General features: G+C 30.2%; 1 protein-coding gene across 1 annotated transcript in view; it reads left to right on the top strand.

Moving 5' to 3' along the window:
- Positions 1–21502, top strand: part of LOC113386143 (visual system homeobox 1-like) — a 115148-nt gene that overhangs the window by 34847 nt on the left and 58799 nt on the right. The window contains exon 2 of the mRNA XM_026623942.1: positions 764–817. The gene's annotated coding sequence lies outside the window, so the exon portion shown is untranslated. The remainder of the gene's footprint in view (positions 1–763; positions 818–21502) is intronic.

Genomic DNA, 21502 nt, shown 5'->3' with positions numbered 1-21502 from the left:
TACATTTTTTAAGCCTATTTTTGTTCTTAAAATTTGACTTGTTCATGACTTGTTACACATTTTAGGATAGGTGTAAAAATTATTGTAATATAATAATAAGTGCTATAACTATTAAAAATTGTTAAATTATTAAAATGGAAAATTGCTCGTTATATATTTAGACAGCCAGAGCACTTAATATGTTCATTGGAATTCAACATTGATTATTCAGAATTATTCGAAAAATTTCAAACCTAGTAAAATCACCTTATTAGTGTAGATAGTATTACTAATTAAACTAAATGTTATGAAAAAATAATTTAAAAATCAATTATAAACTTTTAAATAAATTTATACATTATGTATTCGGAAGTTCCAAGAAATAATTTCATTTCCAGAAATAATTTTGCTCATTGTTAGGGGCTTATTCTATATTCTATTAATCACGTGATCGATTTTTAAAGATTTAGACCCTTTCCTTCCCCTTGGCTAGGAAATATGTGGTAATATTAAAATTAACTCCTCCACCACTACCCAATCTTGTTGTACCTAGAAAAAAACATAAAATTTTTGGATTTTTTTCAAAAATAATGGATTTTTTATAAATTCAGGTAAAAAATAAAGACACACATATCCTGGACCTTAGTGAAAAAAATTAATTTTCATGAACAAATGAATTTGATGAAAGTGAATGATTGCAATATAATGCATTTATTATTTACATTTACAAATATTTCATTTGCCATAAGCATTCAGATGATACTAATAATAATCTTTCTTGCAGGATTTTCACAACTGAAAACGTCGTTTTCATCGTCGCAGAATCCATGTCTGTCTGGTGAGTCAATGAAAAATATGTACGAAAAACAAGATTATTAAATAAATACATTCACCGTAATTTGAATGTCGCACTTGTACACGGGGCATTTGCATAAATCGTAATTAGAATTAAAAAGAAGGAAAGGATTTTCATACTTCACAGACACCACTACAACACACCCTTATATTCATATATTTATATCCTTATCTATGTGTATATATATTTTAATATGTGTGTGCATTTATATAAAGTTGGAATATTTTTTACTTTAATGAGCGAGTATTAAAACGAGTTAGGTGCCGTTGAAAATATGAAAAAGGACGAATAAGGAACTGAATCGTCTCTATGAATATTCATTTATCCTTGCTTACGCAGTTGAAATGAATTCGTTAGCTCTAATGAAATAATGTGCATGTTAATTTTTTAATTTGAATAAAAATTCTGAAATTCATATTCTGCAACTGTACGTAAAGCATAACAAAGGAATGATATCGCTAATGGGATGATAAATAGAATAAAAGATTTTATGGATCAAAAATGTAAAGGTCAGATACACACACAAAAATACAAACACATATATATATATATATATATATATATATATATATATTAGGGTGGTTCTTAATATGGACATTTTTGAATTTTCTTGCTCTCAAGGGCTTAAATGGTTCCAAATTGATAAACAATTATCTGAAAGTTTTAGCTCTTAATATTGTCTTTTAAATAGAGTGCAATTCAATCAAAGTTTTATATGAAAATAACATGAAAAAAATTTCAAAAATTTTGCAGAGCGTCGAATTTTCTATAAAAAATGACACAAATTTTCGCTTTTAATTCATTTGTCGGTAAGTTATACCTAAAAAATTTTTTTTCAATTTTCAAATTTTATTTCATGCTATTTCCAATACGAAGTTTGATTGAATTGCGCACTATCTAAAAGTTAATATTAAGAGCTGACACTTTCAGAGAATTGTTTATAAATTTGAAACCATTTGAGCTTTTGGGAGCAAGGAAATTCGAAAATGTCCATATTAAGGACCACCTTAACATATATATATATATATATATATATATATATATATAATTTGGGTGTTTGTTTATTTCATTAATTTATTAGTTTGTAAACAATATCAACATCGGGTTTGTTTCTTATTGGAACAATGGCATATGACATTTTGCAAATCAAATATATATTTATATTTACATTTATATAAATATTCATGTGTGTTCACAAATTAAAAACAGTTTAAATGAATAGATTAATTTAAAACAATTAATTTTCCAAAAAAAAATTACAAAAACCAAGTAAAACGCTGGTGATACTACACTTTTTTTAAACATATCTCCAAAAAGAATATTACAATAATAAGTTCAGTGTAATCAAAGATCCTGCAGGATTTGAATATTATTTTTTTTTTATTTAGAAAATTTAATTTAAAATTTAATTGAATAATTTGTTTCTAAGACATTTTTTGATCAATATTTTCAGCTAAAAATGGTTCATTACTATATCAATATATTATATTGTCAACAGAGCGTGATCTATCTCGAATATTTGTTGCTACATCACCTACTCTATAATTAATTCTACTTGCCAAATGAAAGAATTTTTTTCATGAAAGTACCATTTAAAACTACAAATGTAAATTGACACTTATTCAAAAAAAAATCTTATATATCTGGAACCGACATAATTTAAACACGACGTTTACTACTAACATGAAAAAGAAGTTTCGTGTGTGAAGTATATTTGTTAACGGTAGTGAAATTGGGAGCGTGTGTTTGCGAATGTTTTCGAATTTCAATTGAAATAAACAGCTGAATTTTTTACATTGTTTTATAGTATGTATATAAAAACCTGCGGGAATTCGGAGGCAGTCACTCTATTGTACAGTATGCCAAATCCACGCCTCAAAATGGTAGTACGTAAGGTACAAGACCGATTTATAAATATTTTAACAAACTATTCTTATGTTACTGGTATTAAGGTGACCATATTTTTTAAATCAAATCCGGGACGAAAATTTTAATTACGGTAATCCGTGACGGGGGGGGGGGGGTGTGTCTTTAAGATTACAAAAGCTATTTGAGGATACAATTAAAAACAGTTTTTTTTATTTGAATCAAGTTTTTTAATCAAAATCGCGGACTTTTAGCAAGAACTTCGTTATTAGATTACATGTAATACTTTTCAATATATATTATATAATATCTTATGTTTTTCGATCTGTTTTTTTTTGCTTATATAAAATTTTTTTTCATCAGTTCGAAATAATTAGCACTTGTTTGTTTGTTTTAATAATTTTTGTGTGTTCACCAATTAATTTTCGAAACCCCGGGACAATCCGGGACAAAAAAACTAATTCCGGGACAAATATTGCTTCAAGAAAAACCCGGGACACAAGGTGAAATCCGGGATTGTCTCGATTAAACTAGGACGTATGGTCACCTTACTAGTATACAAGTAACAGTTATTATTAAAAGAAATTGTACAGAAAAAATTACTTCGGACCCTTTATAAGCAATGCGGTTTAATGATCATGGTAATATAGTGCGCTGGCTGGCTCAATGCAATAATGGAAACTTGTTCGAACAAACGTACTTCATTTTCCTCCTTGGAAATAAGGAATAATAAAGCCCTATCTCAAAATCAGTATAGTTTACCCTGGCATAACCATACCCAAAAAGTAACAATTATTAAAAGAAATTGAACAGAAAAATTTACTTTGGACCTTTATAAGCAATGCGGTTTACTGATCATGGTAATATAGTGCGCTGGCTGGCTCAATGCAATAATGGAAACTTGTTCGAACAAGCATACTTCATCTTTTCTCCTTGGGACCTTATCTCAGAATCAGTATAGTTTACCCTGGCACAGCCGTACCCAATCTCCCATAACGGTATAAGTAATAAACTAATGGAAACATCAACATTAATAATATAACTTCTATTTGAAAAATATTCAATTACGGACGTCTTCCGTACAAACCTGGTGCGTACAAAAATAAAATTCTTGAACAAATAGGAAAATTGGCTTCGTTATTCGCAAATGGCATTTTAGAGAGGACCGGATAAGGTCGTTATTCGTATTCCGTAACGTTTTACAAATTCACTGAGCGAGTCGCCCTTATGTTTTCGTATCTGGCAGTATGCAGACAACAATAACAATCTCTATTATTGTATTTACCGAGTAAATGAAATTAATGTTGATTTTCCGAGAGCCGCAATGAGAATATGACAATTAAAATACTGAAGGAATAATAATAATTATATCATTACGCACGTGATAGCGCCATAACGAAGTGTTATTATTTTAATAACCGTATTCTGAACAATTCTGAAATGTTTTCTCGGCTTTTGTTCGAGGAAGATATGGAGAAATGCACGTAAATGCTTTCGTGATTGTGGGACATTAACATGATCATAATTTTGGCACAAAGTTATAATTAAATCTATATTTATATATTTATTCATCTGTTCACTATTAATTATTAATTATGGTGGTGCGAAAAATCTTTAAAACCATATCAAATAAAAAATTAGAATTGAGCTAACTCTTACTTTGGAACTTATAGTACGTTTACTCGAATTTATTATCGTAAATTATGCACTTTTGTGTAATTACCTTTGTTATTATATCTAAAAATATGTGAGCGAATATAAAAACAAAGATGAATCGATTTTTGTGAAAGTTGTTAGGTTTTGTATAGATTTCATCTATTTCTCATCACGTGTAATATTTCTGGCAACAGAACCTACCAGAACTATTAAATTATTTACTAAATTGTAGCAACGATGCACAATGAAGTATATAAGATCATTGATAGCATATAAAATACACAGTATATATATATATCATTGAAATATTAGAACAACTTGAATATTATTTATCATGATCTAACAAGTAGTCTTTAAAAAAACAAAAACTATCTAACTAGCAGAGGCACATTTTTTAAATGTGATATTAAAATGAGTCAATATATATATTTATTATAAGTAGTTGATTTTGTGAAAAAGTTTTTTTTTTTTAAATCGTGATATGAAACTTTTTCTTAGCAATTTACAACATTAACTGATCAACTGAACCCGTTTGCTTTATTTATTATTTTTACTATTATTAACTTGAGCCACTTCTTAGAAATCCGAACAACAAAATAAAGTTGTATTCATAATTGCAATATTATTTTCGGCCGACAAAAACAATGGGGTATCAAAATCAGAAAACTCAACATTGTATCAAAGCTCGTAAAAAAGGCATAAAAATAAAATAAAATGCAAATAAAAAACTCGGCTTAAGTGATAATTTTGCAATGTGCAGGAATAACGAGAGTTTTTTCATGCCTATCACGAGATATTACGTCTAACGTATTGGAAGTAACAAGATTTAAAATTCAAATCAGTCGCCTTTTTACTATGTTGTATAAACGTTAATTTAGAAAAGATAATCTAAAAAATACAGTCAAGCGTAATTGAATCATCTTTGAATAGTACTCTTAACTATATATTTTATTAAATATTACAGGGTCCGGCACTCGAAGTGTAACCAATTGAAAAAGCCATAAATTCAGTTTACTTTTACTCGATTCAAAGTACAAAATGTGTAAAAATGATACAACATTTAAAAACAATTCACGTTTGCTCGATATGACCACCTTTTGCTTTGACTATGGCCTTTAGAAGGTCCAAAAACAAATCGCATTTGGCCGAACGTGGAAAATTTCCGAACATTGTGTTTTTCGACGAGAAAATTTTTATATTTGAGCAATTCGTAAACTCTCAAAAGGATAGGGTTTACTTGACCGACAGTTTAGACAAGAATTTGAGTCATCAATTGGCCACCAGGAGGCAGCACCAGCCACAGAAAATGGTTTGGGCTACTGTAACCGCAGATAAGCGATCTTCAATCGTTTTTATCGAGCCTGACGCGAAGGTAAATGCGCAATATTATTGGTAAAGTATTCTGAAGGTTGCTTTGAAGCCATGGGCAGATAAACACTTCGGTGGCAGACCATGGACGTTGCAACAGGACTCGGCACCGTCTGTTTAAGCTCGAGTGAACCAAGAATGGCTGAAAAACAACGTCCCGAACTTCAAAACGTCCGCACAATGGCTCTCGGATTCACCAGACGCGAATCCTATGGATTATTCTCTTTGGGCTATTTTGGAGAACAAGGTCAGAACTAAGGGGTACATCAGTCTCGAGGCGCTAAAAAAAGCCGTTGTCCGCCAGTGGGCCAAAATACCTGCAAGTCACGTTCGGCCCAATGCGAATTTTTTTTGGACCGTCTAAAGGCCATAGTCAAAGCAAAAGTGGTCATACCGAGCAAAAGTGAATTGTTTCTAAATGTTGTATTATTTTTACACATTTTGTACTTTGAATCGAGTAAAAGTATTTTTCCAAACTGAATTTATGGCTTTTTCAATTGGTTACACTTCGAGTGCCGGACCCTGTATATATATATATATATATATATATATATATATATATATATCTTATATATAAAAATGGAGCTCGGTATTATGTTAAGTATGCTAAAAGTCTAAAATGGCTAAACGGATTTGGCCAGTCTTACAATTAGTGTTGAAATATTCGTCCTAATCCAGAGAGTGCAAAGGTTGAGAAATTACTTCAAAACCGCGTAGAAACTTTAAATTTTTAATTTAAATTTTTTTGTAGAAGCGTATTATAAAAGAAATAATGGGTGGCGGCTCATACGTCAAATGCCAAATATTTTTGACATATGATGTTTAATTACATTTAATAGGTTGTTTTAGATAAATATAATTTAATTATAGTAGTAAAGTATAGTAGTTTTGTTTGTAGTTTCATTTATACAGAAAGACGTTATTTAACGGGCCGCAAGTATTATTAGGAACTCAAAATCTCATCTTTTTTGAAATGTTATTATGAAAACGCACTTTTTGGCGTTATAACACTTTTTATTTGCGAATAATATCAAACTCAAACTCGGTGCTCTGATAAAACTCATTTGTATAATTTTATACTCATTGGTATTTATAAAACATTTTCTAGATTTTATTTATTTTTTTATTTATTATATTTAAATTAGGAACTTAAATTTAGAATCGATCAAAATCAATTCGACATTTTGTCGAATAACTTATTTTCAGTTATAGCAGACAACTATTTAATAATTTAATATTTTAATAATTTAAGATAATATATAAAACTTCCACTTTTATTATATTAATAAAATATGGACAAACGAATATTGTTATTATAAATCATATAATATTGAACAAGTAGAATTTGGGGTTCCATTGGTTTTATATTACATCATTGTCTATAAGACTCAAACTTAGACACATCCTTATACATTCAAAATCAAGTATTAATTTTTTTTATTCCCTAGAAAATGGTTTAGAAACACTTCTGTACACGCCAAAATCAAAGCATTCGATTTATTACATAAAAACAAAAAAAAAAAAAAAAACAATCAATCATCATAAAATAAAATCTGTATTGATTAAACTAAACTTTTGAGAATATTGTAAATACAAATACAATTTGTAGTTATATTAAAAATAAACACGTAATTAATATTACAAATAAAGTGTCCAACAAATCATTGGTTCTTCGATAAATCAATCAAACCAAACAAACCTCACTTAGCAAAACGTTTGTCGGGTCAGCTAGTATATATATATAAATATATATATATATATATATATATATATAAATAGATATATATATATATATATAATAGATATATATATATATATATATATATATATATTTATATGTACATATATATATATATATATATATATATATATATGTATTTACATGTGTAAATATTCATGCCATGTTATTGTGCGTGCACATGTACAACACAAGTCCGTCTACATAAACTTGCATGTGAATGCGTGCAAGTCGAAAAGCTCACGTTAACCAAGCCATGTAGCGCAAAATGGCCGCCACTTTCAACCCTCCCCCGGCCGATTTTAAATCACCCCAGGGAATTAACCCCGCCACTGGATTAACCCCGCGGTTCCCTCTCGCCGCCCCCGGAAGTCGTACAACTCGCTATTTTGAAGGAATTATACGCCACTCAGTTCCGAAAGCTCCCATATATACACGAGTCTGCGTTTTCGTTTGCGTTTGCTTCGATGTTGAATGCTGTAAATGAGCTTTAGCAAGAAAGCTCGCGCAGTAATAAGCGACTGATGGCCAGGATCGGGAAATGGTATAATGGCTTATATGAGGACAATTGAAAATATAATAAAATTATATGGTCGATATAATTGTAATATGTAGAAGAATTTTATTTTTATCTTTCTTAACACGTTCGCGGACAGTAAAAGTTTCAGCAAAATACAAAGACTAGTGGTATATGGCATCGTGCTTTAAGCAAGCAATTTTTAATTGAGCTAATCAGAGACGAGGGTATATAAGTTTTTAATATATAATTTTTTATAAGAATTGCGGACTTTTAGTAAGAACTTTATTATTCGATTATATGCAATACTTTTTTATATATAATATATTGTATCTTTTTTGCTTTTGAGTCTTGTATAATATTCTATTCAATTTTATTCATAAATAATTTAAATAAATTTAGCACTTGCTCTTTTGTTTTCATAATTTTTGTTAATACATTTGTTAATTTTCGAAAAACTGGGACAATCCGGGACATAAAATCTAAATACGGTACAAAAAATAATTTTAAAAAACGAGCCAAATTGGGACATATGGTTACCTTAGCTTTAAGGCAAATTGCTGGAACTTTCCGTACCGTAATGAAATATTCGAGGAATATTAAATGCTTTTAAATAGTTAAAATAAATACTGTAACTTATATATGTTTACAGAAAAATAAATAAACAAAACTAAATTAATAAAATTTAAGATGGACATTGTACAATATTTATAAGAATTATATAAACTGAATTGCTAATTTAAAATTATTTATTTAAAAAAAATTTAAAAAAAAAACTTGCTTTTCCAAAAGCAATCGTTTTGTCAACACAAGCCGAATGTTTTTTGAATAATTCAAATTGGATGCTTATTTCTCCCAAATGTCATTTTTTGCACATTTAGCCATGTATCTCCGAAACTGCTAGACCTGCCTTTGCCAAAACCTAATCGACACTTCTCCCTATCTTTACGAATTGAATGTTTTTTGAATCATTTAAATAGGATTCTCCGTTCTCTCAAAAACTCGATTTCTATTTTCTGCACTCTTTTCCCCGTTTCTAGGAACTGACTGAACCTGCCTTTGCCAAAAACTAAACAGAACATCTTTCTATCAATTGGAATTGAATGTTGTTTGTGGCATTCAAATCGGCTTATCTGTGCACCCGAAAACGTGGACGAAAAATTGTATCCATTCATACATGCACACTCACACACACATTAATTTTTTCTTAAGTATGCCAAAATGTTCAGAAATCTTCAAAACGTGAAGAAATACAAAAAAATTCTATTTCTATTTTTGGACAATTACAATAGCTTACCCTACGAAATGTTAATATACTCATTTTATTTTTAAATCTGTTGTGATATTCAAAATTTGATTCAACACCGTTTATAAGGGTAGTCAGATTTTCATATCCTAATCGATATATAGGATGAATGCTATAGCATCCACGTTAAGGTATAACTCTTCTATATCACTCAATATGCTTGCCCAACCAAATTAGTGACTACGAGAAAAGATAATACAAAAATTATATATATATTATATATATATATATATATATATATATATGTATGTATATATTACAGTCATAATCGTTGACTTGTAATATCTAAAAATTGAATATTTTTTTACAAATATCAATATCAAATTGTACTAATGAAAGCTTTTGCTAGCAAATGAAGATGCATCATAGTAATATTTTTACATCTAAATATTAATAAACAGTATTTGGGGTTTCAACCGTTTATATCTGTTAACAAAAATCGAAGCGCCCCTTAAACAAAATCATCCCTAGTTAGAGTATTGAGTTACATTCGGAGTAAACGAACAGATACCGCAAATATCACACCATGAGATGTACAATATGGTTATACAATAATTATTTGAAATATTTTCCTTTATAATGTGCTGAAATATGATATAATTGCGAATTAGGGGAGTTAATTTTGGTACCTAACATTATGTAACAAAAGAAATTTTACTGCGTATGGTATGATTTGTTCTACATTATCACTTACTAATGCTAATATTTAATATGAACTTGCAATATATACATATATATATATATATATATATATATATATATATGTATGTATATATGTATGTATCTTTTATAATATTAGAATCTATTTAAATATATATCTTTATATAATTGAATGCTGACTAAGCAACATTTTCGTTTTTCGTTTAGCTGATGATATAATATTTGTATCAAGATTTATTTTAAATGGCATTTTCATTTACAAAATACGCTCCATAGAATTCTGTGTAATCCACTTGGCATTAATACAAATTGAAACAGAGTATTTAAAATAAATATTACACATTGCACTGATCAATACTAACAATTTCCCTTTGTAAATCTCTTTGAAGTGTTTCTTTTCAATTCATTACATCGCTCTTCTGTTTTTTGTATTTTTTATCCGGATAAACGAAATGAATTTTTGCAGTTTTTCCATCTCACGCACACAACGTGATATTATAATTGGAATTTTCGCATTTTCATTTGTGTGTGCGCGTCTGCATTGTGGACTGTCCATCAGCGGTTCTCAACCTGGGGGTAATAATAATAATAATAATAATTGATTAGTTAGTAAAGAATATTGGATATGTGTAAAAATACTACTTGCTGGAGGTTTTTTTTATAAATACGTGTTATCTAAAATAAAAACATAATTCTAAACGGCTGTAATCTTTATGTGAAATTATTTTAGTAGCAAGATTTCTTATAGAGTTTGATGGCGTAGTTGTTCTTATTTAATAATTTAAAAAATATTGATTAACTTCCCGAAGAAGTTTGTTTTTGCAAAAAAATCCAGCTTGCTTATTTTGTTTTTTTAACGTTTTAAGTCGTTCTGAATAGTTTGGCAGCGAAATTAAAGATGTGTGTGTATGTATGTGTGTGAGTTGATTTTTTACCTTAACCATTAGATGAATTCAAATAAAGTCTAGTGTTGATCAGGGCTAATTAATCATTGAAAAAATGTTACTTGGCTGTTTTAACATGACGATAGAGTTAAAGTAAATATTAGAGGCCGACGAAAAATGGTTCAATTATGAAAATTCATAGCAGTTCAGGTTAATGAGCCACGCGTTTGAGGCATACGAGCTGTAACAATACAATATAATTTATATTATTACACACATTATTAGTTTGTATAAATCTGAATATTGATTAAGATGATTATTTACTTTACACATGTCGGGAAAGTTTATGCAACTTGCTTTAAGGAAAAATACCACTTACAACTAGTTTAAGTTTACTTATATTGCGTTTATAGATCTGTTAATGTTTAAATTTAAATTTGATTCCAATTTTCAACTTATACATAGCTTTGTTATGGCTATGCTATGTTACTTAATTTTCTTCATATAAAATAAAAATAAAGTTCATATGAAAACTGTCCAAAATCTATGTATTTGTTGTGTGATCACGCATTGTGCACATAAAACCTAAATTCACGTATGTATAATAAATGCACATCATAAAGATGCTAAAAAATATACCGATATAAAAATATTCAGGTGATATTAATTTTTATAATGTTCTTGAAGATTTTTTTGTTAAAATAGCTGCGGCTTTAAAAAACTCTTTAAGAACCACTGGTTCTTATACCGAACTCCGCGGTTTGAGTTATAAAAATCGTTTATAAAATAACAAGCCGACGGGCAATAGGCAAGGGGAAGGACTTTGGCTTTTCTTTCATGTCGCGGAAAATGGAAAATAAGAAATAAGAGGAAAGGAGATATTGGTCGTTAGTGCGTTATTAGAGGAGCCAGCCAATGGAAAATGCACCGTAGACGGCACGGAGGGAAAACAGAGGAAAGTGGGAGAAAATCGACAGTGGCGGCGGCACCAAGAACCTCTACTCTATTGATGTAACTGGGAAAGAAAATAAACTACTTGAAACGCCATGAGCAATTGTACTTTAGTACAATTTACGTGGAAAGGCACTTACAATTTTGTACTTTGTTAATATTAATACTAGATTTAGAAATAGATAGTGGCGGGAATAGCTCAGTCAGTAGCATATCCAAATCACACGCCAGGAATACTCGGTTTGAGTCTCTGGTACTGACATAGAATTGTCATTTTATTTGTTTGATTGAAATTAAGTAGAATATGAATTTCTTTATTTAGAAGAAGCAAGGTTAGAAAAAATAAGAAGTCAGTTATAAAGATAATTGGATAGCACATATATAAAAAGATAGTAAGCAAGAATGGGTACGGTTGTGCCAGGATACGGTAGTGACAGTCGTCATAACAGCTAAACTATACTGATTTTTATATAGGGTTCAAAGGGAGAAAGATGAAGAATGGTTGTTCAAACAAGTTTCCATTATTGCATTGAGTCAGCGTTCTACATTATCATTGCTTTTGAACGTCAAAAGTAAGTTTTCATGTTCGATTTTTGTCAATAATAACAGTTTCTTTTATACAGATAGATTTTATACAGATTATTTGGTGTAAGTTAAATACTAGTAGTTAATTATCAGCAATTAGTTTTGCGTAGATATTTTAGCTCAGTCATAATAATGACTTGTTTCCAAAAATGTGCGTTGATTAGTGTTGTGACAAATTTTGTAGGTACTATTGTGGCATGTATTTCTTGTCCTCTTCGGGTGAAGATTAAACAGATAAAAAAATCTATCTTAACTAACACAAAATAGGAAAGAGAAAGGGATAGTAAAATTCAATACTAGAAAAAAGATTTTACAAAAATTTTCTGTTAACTTTGTCTAAAAAAAATCACAAGAATATATATTATCTCTACGCCTCTTCAATCATTTTAACACTGCAAATCTAAAAAAGAAGAAACGAAACGTGCAACGTGAATTTGTAACAATAAGAGTACATCCGATGAGCGAGTGCTTTTGGAGTTTATTCCGATTCAGTTGATATTTTTAACAAACTTATACTGAATGCACGCAAAACCTACGAATATTTTTATCGGCAAGTCAGCAGATTTAGATCAATAAAGAACATATTCGATTAGAAATAAACGAATTATGGACTTCATAGAAGTCTATTGTTGAATGCATTGAACAGGATTTTGTAAATTTATTTCCTTACATTAGTTCAACCTGTTATAATTTTGTTAAATATACTTTTACAAACACACAAAAATAAAACAATAATAATATCTTTTGTTTGACGTTCATAATGTTTGAAATAATTAAGACTTATCTTAGATGTTCGTTGTTCGTAGGCATGAATGATTACGTGAATGCTGATTTTTGTATCTTTTATATTTAATCAACTGTATCTTTTATATTTAGGCGCCGATTCTAGGATAAAATAGACCGTAACATAGAGTTGTTATTACGCTCCTTTTCTTCATATAAATTCGTAGGAAAAACTGTCAAAATGCTATGTATTTGCTATGCAGTCAAGCGTTTCAGTTATAAAACCTAACCTAGAAAATTTACAAACGTCAAAAATGAATCTTAGCATAAGTGCACCTTTTTGATGTGCCATAATAACACATGCGAGAAGTTAGATTTTAAGTGCAAAACGCATCATCGCACAGTTTTTCGTACCATTTTATATGAAATGAACTGTAACAAAGCGTTGCCATAACGTAGGTCTATTTTGGTCCATTATTTTCGAAGTAGCTGAAAATTTGCTCCAAATAGCTTAATATCATTCATTATTAACTCGATTATTTACACAAATTGATAAGTTTTTGCAACTAATCTCAACACTAAATGCCACTTACCCCAAGTTTTTTTTTTAATTATTTATGGATGTGTATTTTGTATATGTAATTTTGTTGACAGATGTATGTAGGTGCATTCGCTCCTTGATTTCCTGAAACAAACCATATTGTGAGATTGTCGCTTGTCTTCAGATACCGGTTGTCATTTGACCTCTGACCGGAAGAACTGACAGATTTTGTATCATTTAGTTTTCGTTTCCTAACTTTATTTCAATCGATACTTTTTCAGTTCTAAAACAGTAGCATTGGCACCGCGACGAGGCACATACCGTATGGATCGTATCACAATTGTAGGGGAAATGTTTGTGAACAAAATTAGGATATATTTACTTTTGGAACTGGATTGATAACTAATTTAACAGCATATTATATAATCACTACAATTATTAAAATTGACAAGTGAGAGATAGATAGAGAAATTTATTCTTATGATGGTTATGATGGTAATAGTTTATTTTTATACTTATACGTTTTCAATGTTTAAGTCATGTTACTATTACAGAAAATCTTAAAATAATTAAAGCATAACTCATATATACTAATAAATAGAAACTTTAATTAGGACTAGTTGTGAGACCTCTACTAACTAGCAAACTGACCAGCATCGACTTGGAGGAAAGCTTCAATAAAATATTTCAATTTGTAAGACTCTAGTGACCAACAAACTAATCTTGACGAATTTGATAATAAATTTAGTGCAAATTTGCAACGCATAAAAGGGCTCTACTGACAAGCAAACTGATCACCTAGGACTCTACTGACAAGCAAACGAATCATCTTGGACTCTGACGAGCAAAAGGATTATCATCTACTTAAGGAAAGAATCCACTGATTTTTAACTTCCCGTAGGGTAAGTTATAGTAATCGCAAAAAAATCGAAAATGAAAATTTTTATATATCTTTACGTTTCAGAGGTTTCTGAACATTTTGGCATACCTTAGAAAAAATGGATGTATGTGTGTGTGTGTGTGTATGTATGTATGTATGTGTGTGTATGTATGTGCGGATACAAATTTTCGTCGACGATTTCGGGAACACGGATCAACCGATTTGAATAATTCAAAAAACATTCGATTTGTACTGATAAGGAGACGTGCTGATTAGTTTTTGGCGAAGTTAGGTCTTCCGAAGATACGGGGCAAAAAGTGCCGAAAACGGTAACTCAGTTTTTAAGAGAACGGAGCGTCCGATTTGAATAATTCAAAAAACATTTTACTTGTATTGGCAAGATGAAGAGTTGATCAAATTTTCATGAAGGCAGGTCTAGCGGTTTCGGAGATCTAATGAAAAAAGTAAAAAAAAATGCCATTCGGCGGTTAAAAATGATGATTAGACATATGCACATCAAATTATCAGATATTGTATAGAAATTTTAACAATAAGTATATTTTTTTTTTACATTTCTATGGGTTCCGTACCAATGTTTATGCGTTAGACGGCGGCGCGGCACATGCGCTGTGACAATTCGTCTCTATGCAGTTCAAGCAGTACGATTGCTTTGAAAAAAAGTTCAGAATTTCCAAAATATGTCAAAATGAAGAAAACATTTTTCTTTTCAAAAAAAAATAGTTTGTTTTCAAAAAAAAAATTTTCTTTAAAAAAAAAATTTTTTTTTCAAATAAAAATTTTTTTTTCAAAAAAAAAGTGATTTTTTGTCATATTCCTAGTTTCTCAAAAATCTAATTTTTTCGAAGTAAATTTTTTTCAAAAATGTTAATCGTTTTTAAAAAAATAATAATTTTTGGTACGGGAAGTTCCAGCAATTTGCCTTAAGGCACGATGCCCTAATTGCCTTAAGACAGAATTCCACTTACAGCTAGTTTTTTTCAATTTTAATAAACAGAAAGATCGACTAATACTAAATCTATGTATATAATGAATGTATAACTATTATATAATAATACAAACTTTAATTTAAACAAATTGTAAGGACTCTACTAATGAGCAACTAATCATCATTGACTTGGTCCAAGAATTCAGTAAAATACAGTACAATTTGTAACAAACAAAAAGATCCTATTCACGAACCTATAATTTAAATTTTTCAAACGTTGAATGTAATTTAGTTCTACTTTTCCAAGTTAATTTTCTCTACTCGATTCTACTTATTCTAAAGCGGGTTAGTCGTTATTTTTCTGCTTTAATGAAGACATTTTGCACGGAAAGCTGAAGATTCACATTCTTGCCAAGGGAGATTTCGTCTTCCCCTAAGATAAAAAATATTTACGAGAATTCTTCGGCGTTTTTTGGGTTGAGAACTCGGTGTGGAGATGTGATGAAGTCGTTAAACAACCTAGTAAGAAAATTGAGATATTGAGACCACTTGGAACTTTCTTACAATATAATTAGTATCTGAATTTTGAATAGTAACGAATACATTGTTACATGCATTAATAATTAATCACTGTAGAAATGTATTTTTTTGCGGTTTTTCAAAAATTTGTCATCTGGTCCTTTATACTCCGTAGGCAGGATGAAATGGCACTGACCAACCACAAGGCAAACATTGCCGTTTGTCTCCCAATAGCAGAGTTGTAAGAATCAAGGTGATGGTTGGTTTTATATATTTTACCCTCTACTTTCAAATATTGTTGTTAAGAAATTTTCAACTTTACTTGTATTTGAGATATTTGTGGTGGAATTTTTTACCTGTAAACCTTAAAAAATCGCACTAAAGTGATCTAAAATACTTCAACTCCTAATAGACATGAGCAGTCTATTCCAAAATAATTCATTATACGATTGAATGAATAGCCTGGTGGTATAATAATGTTCGAATAATCGATCAAGAAACACGCCCCGGCCGATTGTATTTTGTATTTCTCGACTCCTGAAAATAATAAAGGTAAGGGCGCGTATTGAGCTTAGTGCTGATGAATCTTTAATGGAAATACAAGGTTATATCGATGTTTTTCCGAGGGAAAAGTCAGCGGGTGATAAACCAGACATGACGAGGGACGAGATGTTTTCACAGGAACCAATTCGGGAAAGAAACTAAATTACGATAATATAAATTATACGAATTAGTAGAATTAGAATCCAATTAGAAGATATTATACTAGATGTTCATATGAACTATTGTCATAATTCATAGACAAACTTGCAAAAGAAAGTTGCAAAAACTATGTACCCGATATATATACAGAATCGACTTAAATCAATAAGAATTAATTGTCAAGAGATTAAGCACTTTTTTAATTTTAAGAATAAAATTTACATTTGGACAATTATCCTATATTTTGATCAACTTTATGATCAATCCACTTTTCGTAGGTCTATAATATTTTAGGATGCTACTTAAGATCATAAACTGTTCAACAGTATTTCCTTTATACTTATCTTTTCATTTTTGGCAAGTGCGAATTTGAAGCTGATGCGCAAGTCTTCATCATCCATCCCTTGGGGGCACTTCGATTTAATCTCATTACCAGTATCCGCCCTTGGAAGGGACCTGAGTGGCAAATGTGCCCCCCTGCTCAAAGCAGCCTCAGGAGATTTGCTAAACATACGTAATACTGTTAAGAACATAAGGTGCCAATTTCGAATGTGTCAATCGACTTTTAGGTACAATGAGGTGTGAAAATAGACGGCGATAGATTATTTTGGAAATGAAATAATAAAGTATAGTTATTTATATAATCTTTAACTGGTGGATTTATATGATAGACGAACTGGTTTTTATCACAGGCATTGAAATTGCATCAATTCCAATTTTGATACAATGATATCTTCGAATTTGGTCTCCTATTAATTTATAATAATATTTTATTATATTCTGCTGTAGTCATGAAATACTATTCTCTTCAGTAATAAACAACCAAAAACGATTATAACCTCGCAACTTGCTATTCATCCCAAAGACCTGCACCCCTAAGTCACTCGTATTTTGAGCCCATATCATTCTCTAGGGGAAAAACGGTTTGATAATGCGACCGCCGTTAATCTAATTGTTTTGTCTGCGAGCATTAAAGCGTTAACTTGCGCATTCTGTTAGGTTATGGAATTTTGAATTTTTGGAGAAATTATTTAACCTTGCAAAACCAAAACTTATAATAATATAATAATACAATAAAACAGAGTGCGCGTAAGGTACACACGAAGTAAATCTTTACTATTGTTCAAGTAAAAAATATCTGGTCATACGGAATAGAAATTTGGGGCTGATTTGGAGCAAATCTAACGTGGCATTGATACAGCGGACCCAATCAAAAATACTTAGAATGGTGACAGGTGCATCCTGGTAATAAAACTCTACATGATTATCTGAAGGTGCTATATATTAAGAACATCACTAAAACAGCATTGACTAATCATCATCAAAAATTAGAAAATCACCTTAATTTTACTCGTTGCTCTGCTGCTTCATACACCAGAATGGAAAAAATTAAAAAAAAAACATGATGCTTGATGCATGATGTTTTAACTTGTTAACATGTTTTAAATGTTAACTTGACCTAGTAAAATTGCATCAAATAGCACTGAGGTAACTACTATATATAATAGGGTGGTCCTTAATATAGACATTTTCGAATTTCCTTGCTCCCAAGGGCTCAAATGGTTCCAAATTGATAAAAAAAACAATTTTCTGAAAGTTTTAGCTCTTAATATTGTCTTTTAGATAGAGCGCAATTCAATCAAAGTTTTGTATGAAAATAGCATGAAAAAATTTTCAAAAATGTTGTAGAGCGTCGAATTTTCAATAAAAAATGACACGAATTTTCACTTTTAATTCATTTGTCGCTAAGCTATAGCTAAAAAAATTTTTTTTAATTTTCAAATTTTTTTCCGTGCTATTTCCTTACAAAGTTTGATTGAATTGCGCACTATCTAAAAGTTGATATTAAGGGCTAAAACTTTCAGACAATTATTTTTTATCAATTTGGAACCATTTGAGCTATTGGGAGCAAGGAAATTCGAAAATGTTCATGTTAAGGACCACCCTAATATACAATTATATTTTATTAATGTCGATCAAAATAGCTCATAGAATATAACTAATGTACTAATTGTTAGTTAAAACTGTTTTTAAAATTTGAAATATTTGATGATGATCACATGATCGCAAGTATAGAATGGCTTATAGAATGATCTCAGCCAAACATATCAAATCGTTTAGACTTTAGAATGATCACATCGATAGCCAATGACGAATTACCATTCGTGGCGTAACGCATTTCCGTACGAATAACAGTTCTTTTTGCAGAGTTACTCCCTAGTCGCTCCTAAATAAATTTTACTACAATAATTTATAACTCAAAAACTTGAAAAATAACTATTTCATTATCTAACCTATATTGTGTGCGTAAAAGCACGTGTTTTCCGAAATGCCATCAGCGCGCAAATTTATTTGTCAATGTGACTTCTATTACTTGGTGTTACTGTCGACTACACATGTACTATTAACCCTTTTCCTAGTACATTTTCGAAGTCTGTATATATTTCGGGTGGCGTGTACATACATTTCGGTATGTTATCTGGGTTTCGGGACACTTGTTTTAACTGTTCAGCTGGAGGGTCGCGTAAACCCTTCCGAAGGCGAATAAAAAATGTGCGCTAAATTCACACATGTGCGGACTTGGAATCATGTACATTCGAAATATTAACAGATATATAGGTACAATAAGAATTATGTTCTTTAATATAATAAGTGTTCTATGTAATGAAACCTGGTCAATTTACTATTTATATTTGACAAACTATGGGACAGATTCTGTCTTGCAACATACCAATGTTATGGCAAGGCTATGTCAAGTAGCATTTCTCATATAAAACAGTACTAAAAATTGTCAAAATTTTATGTATTTGCTGTGTGATCAGGCGTTTTACACATAAAATGCAACTTCGCTCATGTGTTATCAAGACACATAAGAAAAGTGCACCTCTGGTAAGATCCTTTTTATGACATTATGCCTTTACTAGCTTAGGTTTTACATGTAAAACGCCAGACTGCACAGCAACCATATACCAATTTGACAGTTTTTAGTATCATTTTATATCAGAAATGCTACGTAACATAGTCTTGCCATAATATTGGTCTATTTTAGGGCAGAATCGGCCTCTATGTTCATAGAAATTGAATCTAAGGTCATTCATTCTGAATCTCATGAAAAAATATCAATAGCTATGCAAATGTTTCACCTTGTTGATAAGGGACTGGATAGACGAATAAAATAACTGATATTTAGTGATACACATTTAGACACCTCTACCCGCACCCTAAAACTACTACTAACTATGTTTGGACATAACTTTGCACTGGCAACATTTACTGCCCTCATTGAACCAAGGGTGATGAATGATTGCATTTATTTATTACATAGATAAAATTGATTGTAATAGGGGTGCTTATATTTACTTGTAACAATGTAAGCAGACTTGCCAAAAGTACTCCACACCGACCCTCAATTGTTCCTTACGGATTGTTATAAGTGTATATTAAATACTTTTGAAAAACAAACATTCATAATAAGAAATTAAGCATTCAAGCACTTTTGAAATATAATTAAAATCTATATTTTTTTTAGATTGACGGAAATGATTACATGATTGCAAACTGATATTGCATTTGAATATGCTGTTGCTACTAAACTATGCTGGTCAAGCTTAGAAAAAAACTAAAAAAATTGTCTTTTAATGTTAACAGTTGTATTGTTCATATCCCATCAATAATTAACAATTATGTTTCAACTATAAATAATAAAAAATTGTTTGCTAACATCTTGCTACATCTTGCAACATCTTGAAATCAAAAACTCATTAGCTCTTATATTGTTATTTTTGAAATTAAAAAACCTTATGGTAAGGAATTTTCATTTTGCTTTTACAAGGTGAAAAACATGATTACTGTAAACTTCGTGAAAATTAATTAATTAATATTTATTACAATAACATATTTATATTAATTATTAAATTTGGAAAAGTCAATATGTTTAAATTGCTCTTATCAAAAGAGTCATTGAATATTAGTCATTAAATATTTTAATTTTCAATAATTATTAAATTAACATTTATATGTCATACTCGTCATATTCAATATAACACACTTACATAAAAAAATAGTTTGATATTTGATAATTGAAGATTTAAAGATTAAAGAATTTTTTAAGAACCAAAAGCAATAGAAGTTATTATATGTCTTCAAAAAGTTTTATGTCTTGTCATTGATGTGTGGCGATATCAAGCAGGCTGGTTTTGATTTGTAAAAAACAATCGGACATGTCATGTATATTTTTGATATCGAAATATTTTTATAGTTAATAAATTTATATTTTTTTATTGTTGGGAGTTTCTAATTTAATATATTGTCACAATCATTACTACTCCCACATTGGTGACTCACGACGATGGAGATGAAGATAAAGGAGTTTTATTTTTCGAAGATTTAAGAAAAATTGATTTTGACGCAGCACCATAATCACTGGTCTTCAGTGACGACCTATAAGGTATGTCCAGTCCAATCCATCATAGTTAACGCACTTACTATCTGGATCAGACTTCCGAGGTTACTCATTTGGTATACCCAGACCTCAGTGTTTATTGCTGACAGAAAAAATAATTTGGAGCCTGAACTTTTCATTGGAATGCAATTCAACCTCTCTTTCTCTGTTAACTCAACAAATCGTCTTATAATGCTACCTCCCATTTAATTAGATCGAGAACATTATGCAGAATATGGAGTTGATGGCAGGTCAAATCACCACATACGGTGGATCTGCTGACGAAACATGGAAATTTGTAATTGACCAGTATTACAACACTGGTCTGCTATAATCTGCTTTCCCACCACATTTTTATAACGTGTTTCCCTGTATTTTTTTTAA

Source organism: Ctenocephalides felis, unplaced genomic scaffold, assembly GCF_003426905.1.
Source record: "Ctenocephalides felis isolate EL2017-DRISC unplaced genomic scaffold, ASM342690v1 CF-g0.4_SCAFFOLD_03571, whole genome shotgun sequence".
Taxonomy (NCBI): Eukaryota; Metazoa; Arthropoda; class Insecta; order Siphonaptera; family Pulicidae; genus Ctenocephalides; species Ctenocephalides felis.
Note: the sequence above shows the minus strand (reverse complement) of the source record. Positions and strands in the feature narration are given on the sequence as shown.